The 12,877-nt window shown below is 34.7% G+C and overlaps 1 protein-coding gene across 1 annotated transcript in view; it reads right to left on the bottom strand.

The window, feature by feature from the left end:
* The window catches only part of LOC112055308 (kynurenine formamidase), a 28,554-nt gene extending 15,937 nt beyond the window's left edge, over positions 1-12,617 (bottom strand). The window contains exon 1 of the mRNA XM_024095364.2: positions 12,459-12,617. The gene's annotated coding sequence lies outside the window, so the exon portion shown is untranslated. The remainder of the gene's footprint in view (positions 1-12,458) is intronic.
* Positions 12,618-12,877: the final 260 nt, after the last annotated feature.

Here is a 12,877-nt window from a genome sequence, read left to right as displayed (position 1 = left end):
CAGGTTAGATAGTTCGAAGAGCCGACGGACGTTGGTGGTGAAACAAGATCGTTGTGCTTGAAAGTTCATGCAAGAGGCCTATGTCCAGTAGTGGACGTCTTTTGGCTGATAATGATGATGATGATGATGATTTTTTTTTATTAAAAAAAATGCCAATATCTTTCACATTTAAGACAAATATTCCCATTATCGTCCAATGTCAATTAGAATGTCGTCGGAAAGTCAGTGTTACGACAATGGTCCCGCGGGTGGGAATCGAACCCATTACCTCTCGATGTAGAGTCTGGCCCTGGTTTACCATCGAATTATGGCTATGTACTACATGTCTGTCCGTAATTTTGTACGTTCCGATTAGCTTTTACATTAAAATCAACCAAAACTGTGATATTTATAACCGTATCGTGAAAGTATTAGGTGAGGTACATTTACTAGGATAGTACCTACCTATTTAAAAAAATAACTTAATGAGTAAGTCATAACAGAATATGAAAGAAATTAAGTACAACTTACGAAGAGTAGGGAAATAAGAAAATATTGTTGTAAGAGAAAGCTAACATTACAATTTTGATATTTTGTTAAAATACAAAGAAACATTAACAGAAGTAGGTACAAAGTATAGATATAGACCGCATATAAATATAAAATTATCACGACAATCGTGGTTCAAAATACCCGTTAAACTAGAAACATATAAATAATTGACCAAGATACTAATACATTGTTGCTATCAAAGATATCTCTATATCCAATTCCAATTTAGTTTATGCTATCAGAACAATATTACGTTCATTCGTTAATAGGTCAAATAAATAAAATAGAAGTGTTTGTTTGTAATTTTAAATTAACAGATTTTAATTTATTTATTGTAAATCACAGCGGACGATGGAACGAGCTATGCTCGGAGTATCTCTGCGTGATCGAATCAGAAATGAGGAGATCCGCAGAAGAACCAAATATAAAACGAGTCACGAAGCTAAAGTACCAATGGGCGGGGCACATAGTTCGAACAGCCGATAGAAGTTGGAAGGTGCTTGAATTGTTTAGTATTTTGTTTTGAATGTAGGCATTTACATCTAAGTTACCAAGGAAAAGTTAAGATTTCAGTATAATTTAGGATATCACCCACGACATCTTAGTCTGTTATTAGTGTCATAACTTCAATACATACGGCCTATGTAACTGCTCCTGCTTCATTATCTTTATCCAAATAAATACGACACCTTATTCGGCTTTTCAGACGAAGAAGAAGAAGAAGACAAAAACTATAGTGTTTCAGTATTTTTTTCCTTTATTGATCACGGAACCATTACGTCTGTTCTTACGTGCGCTTGACCAATAAGGTACCTTGGTATATATTTTGTAAGTACATACTTATTAGATACGTACCACGCTGTGTAACTAAATACCGAATCAGATACTAGATATCTGAGATCATGTAATGCATTAGACCAGGCGCTGTAATGTATTGAGTGTGCATAATTCGTAGACCGCATATTGTTTACAGTTTTGAACTCACGAAATCATGCAGATTACGATTCTGCATGTTGCCAGAATATCGAGTATGGACTAATCAAATGATTTGTATCAGTTTTAATTGCTTGTTGTAATAGGAATAGCTAATTGTTTATCACGACATTATCACATTAACAGCCAATCCATTAAAAAACCAAGTAAGTTAAAACTAAACATTTTTCAAATGTGTCACTACAAAACTACTTCATGAATTAAAATGCAACTTAGCACAATTTGAGAAAATACAACAATCACGGTTATAAGATACTTCATGTCGTGAAAATAATACACTGTAGACAAGACAAGAGACTAGAGAGTCTATAGTCTAGTCTACAGTCGAGTTTGGCAATCCTATATTTTGTAAATGTTTCCTATTCTACTATTTTATCTCTCAGCACTCTTACAGCACATTGTACACTGTAAATTTTTCACTATCAGGCATATTATTTACCCATTTGACAGCGTAAATTACGTAGCACTAAGTTTAAGCCTTAAACAAACTTACGAGTATTACGCAGTAGATAATAGATATTTTATTTATTAACCGACTTCCAAAAAGGTGGAGGTTCTACGTTCGGCTGTATGTATGTTTTTTTTTAAATTCTTTATTGCACGCAATGACAATGTTTATTGTACATAACAACGAACATAAAAATAAATCAACCGGCTTCCAACACAAAAATTCACCTAAACTAATAAGCAAAAATAACATCGCAACACAAAAATTCACCTAAACTAATAAGCAAAAATAACATCGTACCTATTTGCTACCTTCTGATCAGTTTGAAGGCGGTGCCAAGTGATGTTTTATTCAAGACGTTTAAATTGCAAAATTTCTGTGGTTCATTCAGAAACGGCTTTAATTAAAACACGACACTTGATTGAAAGGAATAGATACTATTAATAGTGTAGGTATTAATAGATACTTTTAATACTATTAATGCAATATTATGACTTACATTTTCTTTTGTCCTATATAGGTAGTCAATAAATATATCCAATTTGTTTATTTCAAACAGAACACTTTTCATAAGCGTTTGTAAAATGATTACAGACGCTTCTGAAAAGAGTTCTATAAATGACTCTACTTTTCTATACTGCGATTGGGTAACAACCTATATTATTAGTATTACCTACCACCCTACCAGCTATTATGCTAGCCACTGACGATCAAGTATACCCACGTTTCTGCAGCGCTGCCTGCAGCGTGTTGCGTCGCAACGCACCGTCTGCGGTCTGGCATATCATTGATTTTTACTCGCGAAAGTTTGTATGGATGTTTGGATGTATGTTTGGATGTTTGTTACTCTATAACGCCGCTACTACTCAAACGATTTAGCTCAAATTTGGAATGGAAATAGATTTTACTCTGGATTAACACATAGGCTACTTTTTATACCGAAAAAATCCATGGTTTCCCAAGATTTGCGAAAACTGATGATTTTGATGATATGAATGTTTGTTACTCTTTCACGCCTCAACTACTGAACCGAATTAGCTGAAATTTGGTATTAAGATATATTATAGCCTGGATTAACACATATACTACTTTTTATCCCGGAAAAATTCATGGTTCCCGAGGGATTTGTGAAAAACTAAATTCCACGCGGACGACGTCGCGGGCGTCCGCTAGTCATTGATATTTATTTATGTGGAGGCGCCGCAGCGACACCGCACCGTGTGGTTTCTCCCTTATTGGATGGTGAGTTGCTAACATAATATAATACTAAGTATACTTATATATAACTTAACGGTAATTATAAGCATACATAATTATAATATGAATGGGTCCCCGGTGATTAATGAAGTCATTCAAATGATATGTAAATATTTACTTACTTTAGTTTTATTAATTATATAATTATATTAGATATCACTTCAAGGTTATCTCTCATTAGTGTGTAATTTTATATAAACAGACAAATAGGCCATTATTTATTTATAGAAATATGTGGGAATTATACCGTGGGTTAAAAATGAGATAACATCGGACGTTTTTAGGATTATTGTTTTAATCCGTAAAACCTATTATGAATTTAAAATAATACAATTTTGTACAAGCGAATGTCCGCGACTTCATCCGCGAGTAAATCTGTGTAAGCTTCTATTCCTTTTTTACCACATTACGTCAGTAGAAAGCCGTGATAGCCCAGTGGATGTGACCTCTGCCTACGTTTCCGGAGGGTGTGGGTTCGAATTCAGTTGTGTGCATTTTAATTCGCGGAATTGTCATTGGTTTCGCGCATTGAGTACGTCATCACTCGTAACACATTTCTCTTATTGTGGCTTGTGTTTTTACACTTTCAAAATAAACACGAAGACATAATTAAGGGATTAAAATAAAAAAAAAACAATAAATATTTTTTTTAAGTCCACGTCCACTCACAGCATGTTCTTGTTACGTACGTACGATAAGATGTGCGTGCACGTCTATGAGTAATGACAAAATTGTGCGTTCTTTAGTATGGGGGGGCCCATCTAATGATTTATATCGATGACTTCCTTCAGCAATGGTAATGATGATGACTAGGTTGGAATATATTGATTTTTATAATAAATTCGAATAAATAAGGTCAATGTTAACTAATTTATACATAAAAAGCAAAGATTGACTGGATATTTGCAAAATAAATAAGATTATAAAATTTCAAAATGTAATAAAAATCTTTTATCGTAATTAGATAAAAATTCATACAGTTTTAGCTTCCTTACATTAAATGTGACATTTTCAATAAATGAACTATTAACATAAACGCACAAATAACAAAGATATTAGTAATTACGCCCATACAAATCTAACGATCAGCGAGCCAACGACGTCACTAACTCGTGCCATTTTGTATGGAGCGTTTTTAAGGGATCCGCGGCATCGCCGCAAATCTGATCCTTTAAATCCCTGTAGCTCCGAAAGTAATGATCGCAGATACCCTGTTACTTTGACAAAATTGCTTTACTATTAGCATACTCTTAATTTATATACAATTTAAAAAACTGTCATCTGTCATCATCCCTATTCCTCAGAATTTAGTAATTTTATTAAATCGTGATTTATCTACCTACTTGACTACATCCGTTTACGATACGAGTACATTTTAGGTATCAAAACTAAAACATCCTTTGCAAACCCTCTGGGGCATTGGTCCCTTGTTTGAAGTAATTACAGTACAGCTTTATAAAGGCAGTGTAGTTCAAATATTATACAAATCATTAATTACTGAAACACAATGGGCGTCTTGTATTACGAATCCAGCCAGAAGTTACAAAGTTAATTAAAACATTTCACTTGAACGTAAGACTGGTGGAATTTATAAAGGCATATATGTACGTGTATTACAGACTAGCTGACTCCCGCGACTTTGTCCGCGTTAAGAGCGCGTAGCGTGTCGGTACGATATGGATAAAATTCGAAGCGCAAACGAGACGCCGAATTATGACTTTCACGTGAGTGAAAAGCACGGAGCGATTGACGCGCGACGCAAATTTTATGACGTGAGCGCTAAAACCATTTTTAACTAATTGCAAGTAAATTAAACAACATAACGAAAAACAAAATGGCCATATTCAAGATTTATACCTAATTTTCTATACAAAACAAAAATTTAAAAAAATAAGTTTGCTTTTCCGGAGATTGAAAGCAAAATGTGAGCAAAACATGTATTTTTCAAAAAAATAAACTATCGAGAAAAGTTTTACAAATAGTGTATTTTGTATAGTCATAACGAAGCTAACACTTTGAAATATCATTTACCCAAATATCAGGCTCCTAACTTTTCCAGAATCTGAGATCCAGAACCATTTGTAACCACCAAATTACATATTGCACACTCTTAAACTCGATGTAAACTTTCAACTACCCCTATCCTACCCCTACCCTATCCCTACCCTATGCCTACCCTACCCCTACCCTACTCCTACCTACCTAATAATTTATTTTGATAAGATTAATAACATGAGTAAAATAAATGCGTTTAAATATAGTAAAAAATAAATTATTAACTAAGAAAATGATTGTTGTGCCTAAATCGACATAGATTGGTATAGATTGGTATAGTTTGTGGACTTTTTTGTAGGTATTTATAAGATCTACAATTAATAAGAACATTTTATGGTTCTATCTTTTATAGTTTAGGCAGCGTAAGCAAAATAAGTAACTTTTCTGGTTGATTTTTTACATCTTGTGTTCAAAAACCCCAAATATTTAACGGAACCCTATTTTTTTCAAAATAAAATTAAGCCTATGTTACTTGTGGATAATGCAGCTTTCGAATGGTGAAAGATTTTTTAAAATCGGTCCAGTAGTTTTTGAGCCTATTTATTACAATCAAACAGACATACAAACAAAGTTTTCCTCTTTATAATATTAGTATAGATATGTGTATTCTGGGAACAGGTGTTCTAACGTTTCAATTTATCTCGCAAATAGGTACACCATGTGTCACCTCATACAAATACTTAGCATGACAATCTATTTGATACGCAGTACACTGCGGTGCCTATTGCTGAATCCGTTTAATATACCTGTGATCGGTTTCTAAATAGGGATGATGACAGTTTTTTTAATTGTATATAAATTAAGAGTACGATAATAGTAAAGCAATTTTGTAAAAGTAACAGGGTATCTGCGATCATTACTTTCGGAGCTACAGGGATTTAAAGGGTCAGATTTGCGGCGCTGCCGCGGATCCCTGAAAAACGCCCCATACAAAATGGTACGATTTAATGACGTGGTAGGTACATAATGATCGTGTCCATAATGATGTTTATGATTCATATATTGAAAAATGTCACATTTAATGTAAGGAAGCTAAAACTGTATGAATTTTTATCTAATTACGATAAAGTAATCTTTATAATCTTATTTATTTTGCAAATATCCAGTCAATCTTTACCATTACCATTATCAACCCATATTCGGCTCACTGCTGAGCTCGAGTCTCCTCTCAGAATGAGAGGGGTTAGGCCAATAGTCCACCACGCTGGCCCAATGCGGATTGGCAGACTTCACACACGCAGAGAATTAAGATAATTCTCTGGTATGCAGGTTTCCTCACGATGTTTTCCTTCACCGATTGAGTGAGTGATATTTCATTTCTTAAAATGCACACAACTGAAAAGTTGGAGGTGCATGTCCCGGACCGGATTCGAACCCACACCCTCCGGAATCGGAGGCAGAGGTCATATCCACTGGGCTATCACGGCTATTCTTATTTATACATCATATTATCCTTTCCATATACTTTATACGGGGGTTACCTGGGCCGACGTTGTATGGGCCAGTGGGCAGTCCCCTTTTCATGTCAAAGAGAAGTATGATTTAGATCCAAATTAAGAGTATTTATGTAAAAATTAAAGAAAGAAAGAAACACATTGAAATAGGTACCCCGAGCATGGATGGTATTTCTTCGGACTTTATTTATACATAGATCGTTAGCCTTATCTCTACCCTCTATAATAGGTATTATGTATAATTAATTACTTTATGTTTTGATAATAAATGTTGTAAAGAATGATTATTATAAACAGCTGTTGAGTTTATTAACCGACTTCAAAAAGGAGGAGGTTCTCAATTCGGTCGGTATTTTTTTTTTTTTTTTTTTTTTATGTATGTACACCGATTACTCAAAGACGCCTGGACCAATTTCAAAAATTCTTTTTTTGTTTGAAACGGTATAGTCCCCATTTGGTCCCATTGCCATCATGTCAAGATCTGATGATGGAATCCTGGAGAAAATGAGGGGAACTTTCGAAAATTATATGGGTGTCTAGTATGTTCGTAAACTTTTCCATTTAGTACCTTTAAGAAATACAAAATTATGAAGGTTTGAAATCGATCTGATGATGGAGTCATAAAACAGACGAGGGAACTCCTTGGCGATTTACAGCAGTTACCTTGTGTTTGGGCTTGATTAATTTGTATTAATGAGAACTTTCCACATAGATAGGTTGTGACTGTCATTTAGGGGTTTGGTGATGAAGACCAAGGACAATTAAGGGAACTCTTTAACAGTTTACAGTAACTACCTTGTGTTTGGCCTTGATTAGTTCGTATTGCTGAGAACTTTCTACCTAGATGAGTTGTGTCTGTTATTATGGGTCTGATGATGAAGACCAAGGTCAATGAAGGGAACCCCTTGACGGTTTACGGTAGCTACCTTGTGCTTGGGCTTGATTAATTTGTATTGCTGAGAATTTTGTACCAAGATGGGTTGTGACTGTCATTAGGGGTCTGATGTATTCGTTTGAGATGAAATTTTACACTAAAAATTGAAAAATAATAAAATTTTTAATAAAAAAAATACAACCGACTTCAAAACCTAAAAACGTACCCACTAAACTAAAAAGCGAAAAATAACATCATAATATGTTCTACCTGCTGATCAGTATGAAGTCGGTGCTTAGCCGGTGTTGTCTTAATTTAAGCCATTTCTGACAGGACCACATGAAACAACACTGTCTGCAAAATCTAAATCTATAAGATATTCTCACATGGCTTGAATTAATACATCACCGGCTTAGCACCGACTTCATACTGATCAGCAGGTAGAACATATTATGATGTTATTTTTCGCTTTTTAGTTTAGTGGGTACGTTTTTAGGTTTTGAAGTCGGTTGTATTTTTTTTATTAAAAATTTTTTGCAAGCTCTTCTCAGCAAAACCTGCCTGCCGAACCATAATTTTTTTTTATTTTATCGCTTGCTGCTCTAACTACCGACTGGGTACAATTTACTCTACCAATTTCATGTGGTAAGGAAGACACACCTTACATTTAATCGGTGATAGTATCTACAAATAGTCAAACTTGACGTTTATACCTACATACACGGATTTCGATCGTCTTAACTTGATACTAAATTACAGATCCGAGACTTGGTCGCTAACAGACTGTGACCTCCTGAATATTACCCCTATTAGTGTTGCATTTCTTGGGAGAGAATGAATTCGTAGATTTGTATAATCGAAAATATAATCTTTTATTTCCGCCAGGGTACAATGATCCTGGGGCTAATTTTGGACCATCTCCTTTGTCGTGATTTTGGTGAAATAACGTTAAGTTAAAGAAAACCACTTATTCGATAAAGTAAACAGCACAAATCCAGACAACAAATTGTCAATTACGTTGTTCTATAAGGTGAATTCGGTTACGCAATATTGCTCTTTGTGAATGTTACAATGGTATCTACCAAATTATCAGCCTTGACATTGATTTAATTGTAACAGTGTCCGCAAAAACTTCGGTTAAGATACAAAGGTAAGAGGTAAGATACAGAGGTTTAAGATACCTTGGACTTCTGTATCTATTCGTCATATCATATCTACGTAACTTTTCGACTTATAAGAACTAAGAAGTAGGTATACTTGAAAGATGAAAGATTTGTTCTTGCACATTATTTAGATCCACTATCGTTGTTGTCTTATCTTCTTCGTCTTCAACCGACAGTTTGAATAGATTCTACAACTACAATCCCACTTGATGGTAAGTGATGATGCAATCTAAGATGGAAGCGGGCTAACTTGTTAAGAGTAGGATGAAATCCACACTTTCGGTTTCTACAAGTTATCGTACCGGAACGCTAAATCGCTTAGCGGTATGTATTTTTCGATAGGGTGGCGCAAGCACAGGCAGCGGCTTGATAGTCGACAAAACTGACCGTGTGTTGGTTGTCATGCATATCGCAACCAACATAAGTTTTATCTGCTGCAGGCATTAGCTATTAGTGTGTTAATGTAATGATGAAAAAATAGATATTCTAAATAATAAGCATTTGTTCGCTCCATAAACTCGACATCAAAGGGGGGTATACCAAAATAATGGACCTGGCATCATGCAGAATCGTAATCTGAATGCTTTTCTGAGTTCAAAACTGTAAACAGAATGCGGTCCTCAGATTATGTATACCCACATCCTCACAGCTCCTGGTCTATGCCTCAATCAATTTGTGATTGACATTACATCCAGGATTTGTGCTTTCATAACACGCTTCGATGAATTCGAAATTCGAATGTCACAATTTCACCGCGTGTCACTTGTCAGATCATTTGGCACTCATTTGTTCCTTATTTCTCATTCCCGTGATGTGAATGCCAAATCCTCAGATTCCGGATCAATGGCCCCACCCCACAGTTTGAAAATTCGTAGGTAGGTAGGTACGTTCGTTATTATTATTTCCTCTTTATACCGGTTATTGCTATATATAGACTTGGATTTTAATGTGCAACATGTCTTGTATAACCTGATTCATTAGGGTTTGCGACATTTAAAGAAATATGTTGGTGTTTGTACCCATATAGGTATTTAGTAGGTATGTATATTGTACTCACAGAAAAATGATAATACAGAAAGAGTCTTTACATGCAGCTTGGTAAAGCCGGTAATATTGAAGATTACTGATGCAAGACTTCGTGTCGTACTGACTTGAGAATATATTTGTGTAGGAATTTTGCATTATTCTTTAATCTTTGATTGTACCTATATTCAAATAAGTAGGTAACCTACTTATTAGCTACAGTTAGCTACCTATTTTCTAAAATGTTTGAAGTTAAATATTTATTTATAGTGATAACTATTTATATTTACCTAGGTAGGTAAAAGTACCTATGTGACTACGTATTATCTTAAACACTAGTAGATGCCGCACGGTTTCACCCGCGTGGTTCTCGTTCCCGTAGGAATGCGGGGATAAAATAGCCTATAGCCCTCCTTGATAAATGGGCTATCTAATACTGAAAGAATTTTTTAAATCGGACCAGTTGTTCCTGAGATTAGCGCGTTCAAACAAACAAACTCTTCAGCTATATAATGTAACTATAGATTACTATAGATTCAACGTCCACTACTTACTGAACATAGTCTGCTGAGGTAGGTACCTATATCTACAATCTACATTAGTTTTTTATCAGTGTTGCCAGAAGGTTACTTTTGTAACCTTTTAGGTTATTTTTTGACTGCATTGGTAACTTTTAGGTTACATTAATAAAAAGGTTACTTTTACGTGATATTTCGGAATTTTTAGAATTAACTTACAATTTCGTATATCTAAAACAGAACGGTCGTTAAATCAAGAAATGCGGACAAATGCTCAAGAACTCATCGATGTTTCTGTGTCAATCTCAGTATAAATGAAGACGTTACAATTGACGTTGCGAAATAAGCAAGTTGCAGTCACATTGAATTTCTTAAAAAAATCAAGTATGAATTTAAGAAATCTATTGTTTTTTAAATCCTTGCTCTTTAATTGTATTTTTCTTATCCCATAAGTAAAAGGCAAACAATCAGGGCCTTACTGAAGATGATTCTATTTACGAGTAAAATCTCCTTCGGTTTGTAGTAATTTAGTACTTGGCTAGTATTCATAACAGACAGATATTAAAAAAAAAAAAACAAAATTACTTTAGCCCCCAGAGGCTTAGCCATGCTGTGGAACGCAAAAAGCAAGAGTAGTAGTAGTCAAAAGGTTACTTTTTACACAAAAAGGTTACTTTTTTTAATATTTCGGGTAACTTCTCATAAGATCCAACTGGCAACACTGTTTTTTATTGACTTTTATTGCATTACTGGTTTGGAATGTTTCTGAATCACAATAAAGTTGTAGGTAGACATCTTATCTAGGCATCAACACTATTATTCTGAGCGTGTATTAGAGGTATAGTATAGTCATCATAGTCTAAAAATGGAACACGTTAACCTATAAAACAGGACGTTGAGGCTTGAGCTGCTGCCGTAGCCAGGTGGCACGTCGATTCTTTTTCTACGATCGCAAACGCTTTGAAAACTAGAAAATATAGCTTATGTTGGTAGACATAACAAAGGCTATAAATAGCTACAGTCTACAGTCAGTCTAAAACTTGTCAAATCTAGTACCTAGTACTTTGTTTACCACCATAGAAAAAATTTGTGACACACGACAATGTGAGTTTTCAATTCATCTCTATCTCTCTCTTGACATGTAGGCCTAGGATTCGCGACACTTGAAATCTCGTGAAAATTGAGAAAGATATGAATTCGGACCTCAGACTGTCGAATTTTAAAACATCGTGACAAAATTACGCTTTGGGTTTCTGAAAAAAAATCTAGATTTTATGAGTAGCCACAGTTTTTTGTGGATATTTTATTTTCGGGTGAATATCTTGCTATGGTTTGAAAAACACGCCACCTTGACCTACATCTGCCTATAACAGAGTATTGTCTGGAAGGGTAAACTGATATTTTTTTGGCAGTACCTAATAGTTGATGGTATGTTAAGTAGTTTTACAATTTAAATACCTCTAGACAAGAGGCATCCTAAGTAAGCGCTCTCCAAATTAGACCGCATTACTACTTTCCATCAGATATAATTATTATAGTAGTAGTCAACATATAGCTAGCTATATGTTTTATTAAAAAAAAGTGAAAAAGATTGCCGATACTTAATACATCAACATGTTACAAGGCATGCAATGTGTTATTCTGGATAATCTATCAATAAACAATTAAATGCTAAGAACCTATCAATAATAAACTCAAATAGGTACTTACTCCACATATCGCCAGAAAACAAATTAAAATTAAAAACATGTCTTAATATAGGTAGGTAGGTACTCAACTACACAAACCATCTGAGTAGTTGAGTACCTACCTACCTATATTACTTCGATATCAGTTAACAATATGAAAGTTCTCAAAAGTTACGAAAAGAAAGTTAAGAAAAGCAAAGTTAACCAACAATATATACTAGGTATACGACAAAACAGATAAATCATTTTCTCAACCAAACACCATCGTCAATACTTAATACAGATAGATTTATTAAAAATATTCGTAATTAACGAGATTCCATAATAAAACAATCAATCAAAGTGGTAAACAACATCAAAACAAACCTTGTGAATCTTAAGACATGCACCACATATTAATTAACATTTATAATGTTAAACTGCGTAATAAAATAAAGTTTAACGCACTACTTACCTCTAAAAGTCTGTGTCCAGTGACAAATTTGGTGAACGGTTGATAAAACACGAGGGTCAGAGATAATTTATTGTTTGTAAACAAAGAGTGCTGTGTTGCGCACAGCAAACGCACGCGCAAGCACTTCGCCGGTCGGCGTCAGACTCACTGATCAGTTGCTCACTCTGACAGTCTAGGGTCAGACCAGACCAAACTCGTCAATCGTCATACGTCGGATACAGATCGTTGATCGTAAGCGCAGCTGCGTGCTACGTGCGTTTAGTCACAACGGCTTGTTGATTTAGGGCAAACACAAACCATAGACTATTCTATTCTATTCAAATTGATAAAGGTAGTAAAGGTAGTAGTAAACAGGTGATTTGAAAAGTCAATTCTATTAGTAACTCTGCCGTTAATTTGAAAAGCTGTTTCTAGTGAGA

The sequence above is a fragment of the Bicyclus anynana genome, chromosome 4, assembly GCF_947172395.1.
Source record: "Bicyclus anynana chromosome 4, ilBicAnyn1.1, whole genome shotgun sequence".
NCBI classification, from domain to species: Eukaryota; Metazoa; Arthropoda; class Insecta; order Lepidoptera; family Nymphalidae; genus Bicyclus; species Bicyclus anynana.
This window is presented reverse-complemented; position numbering and strand designations above follow the sequence as displayed.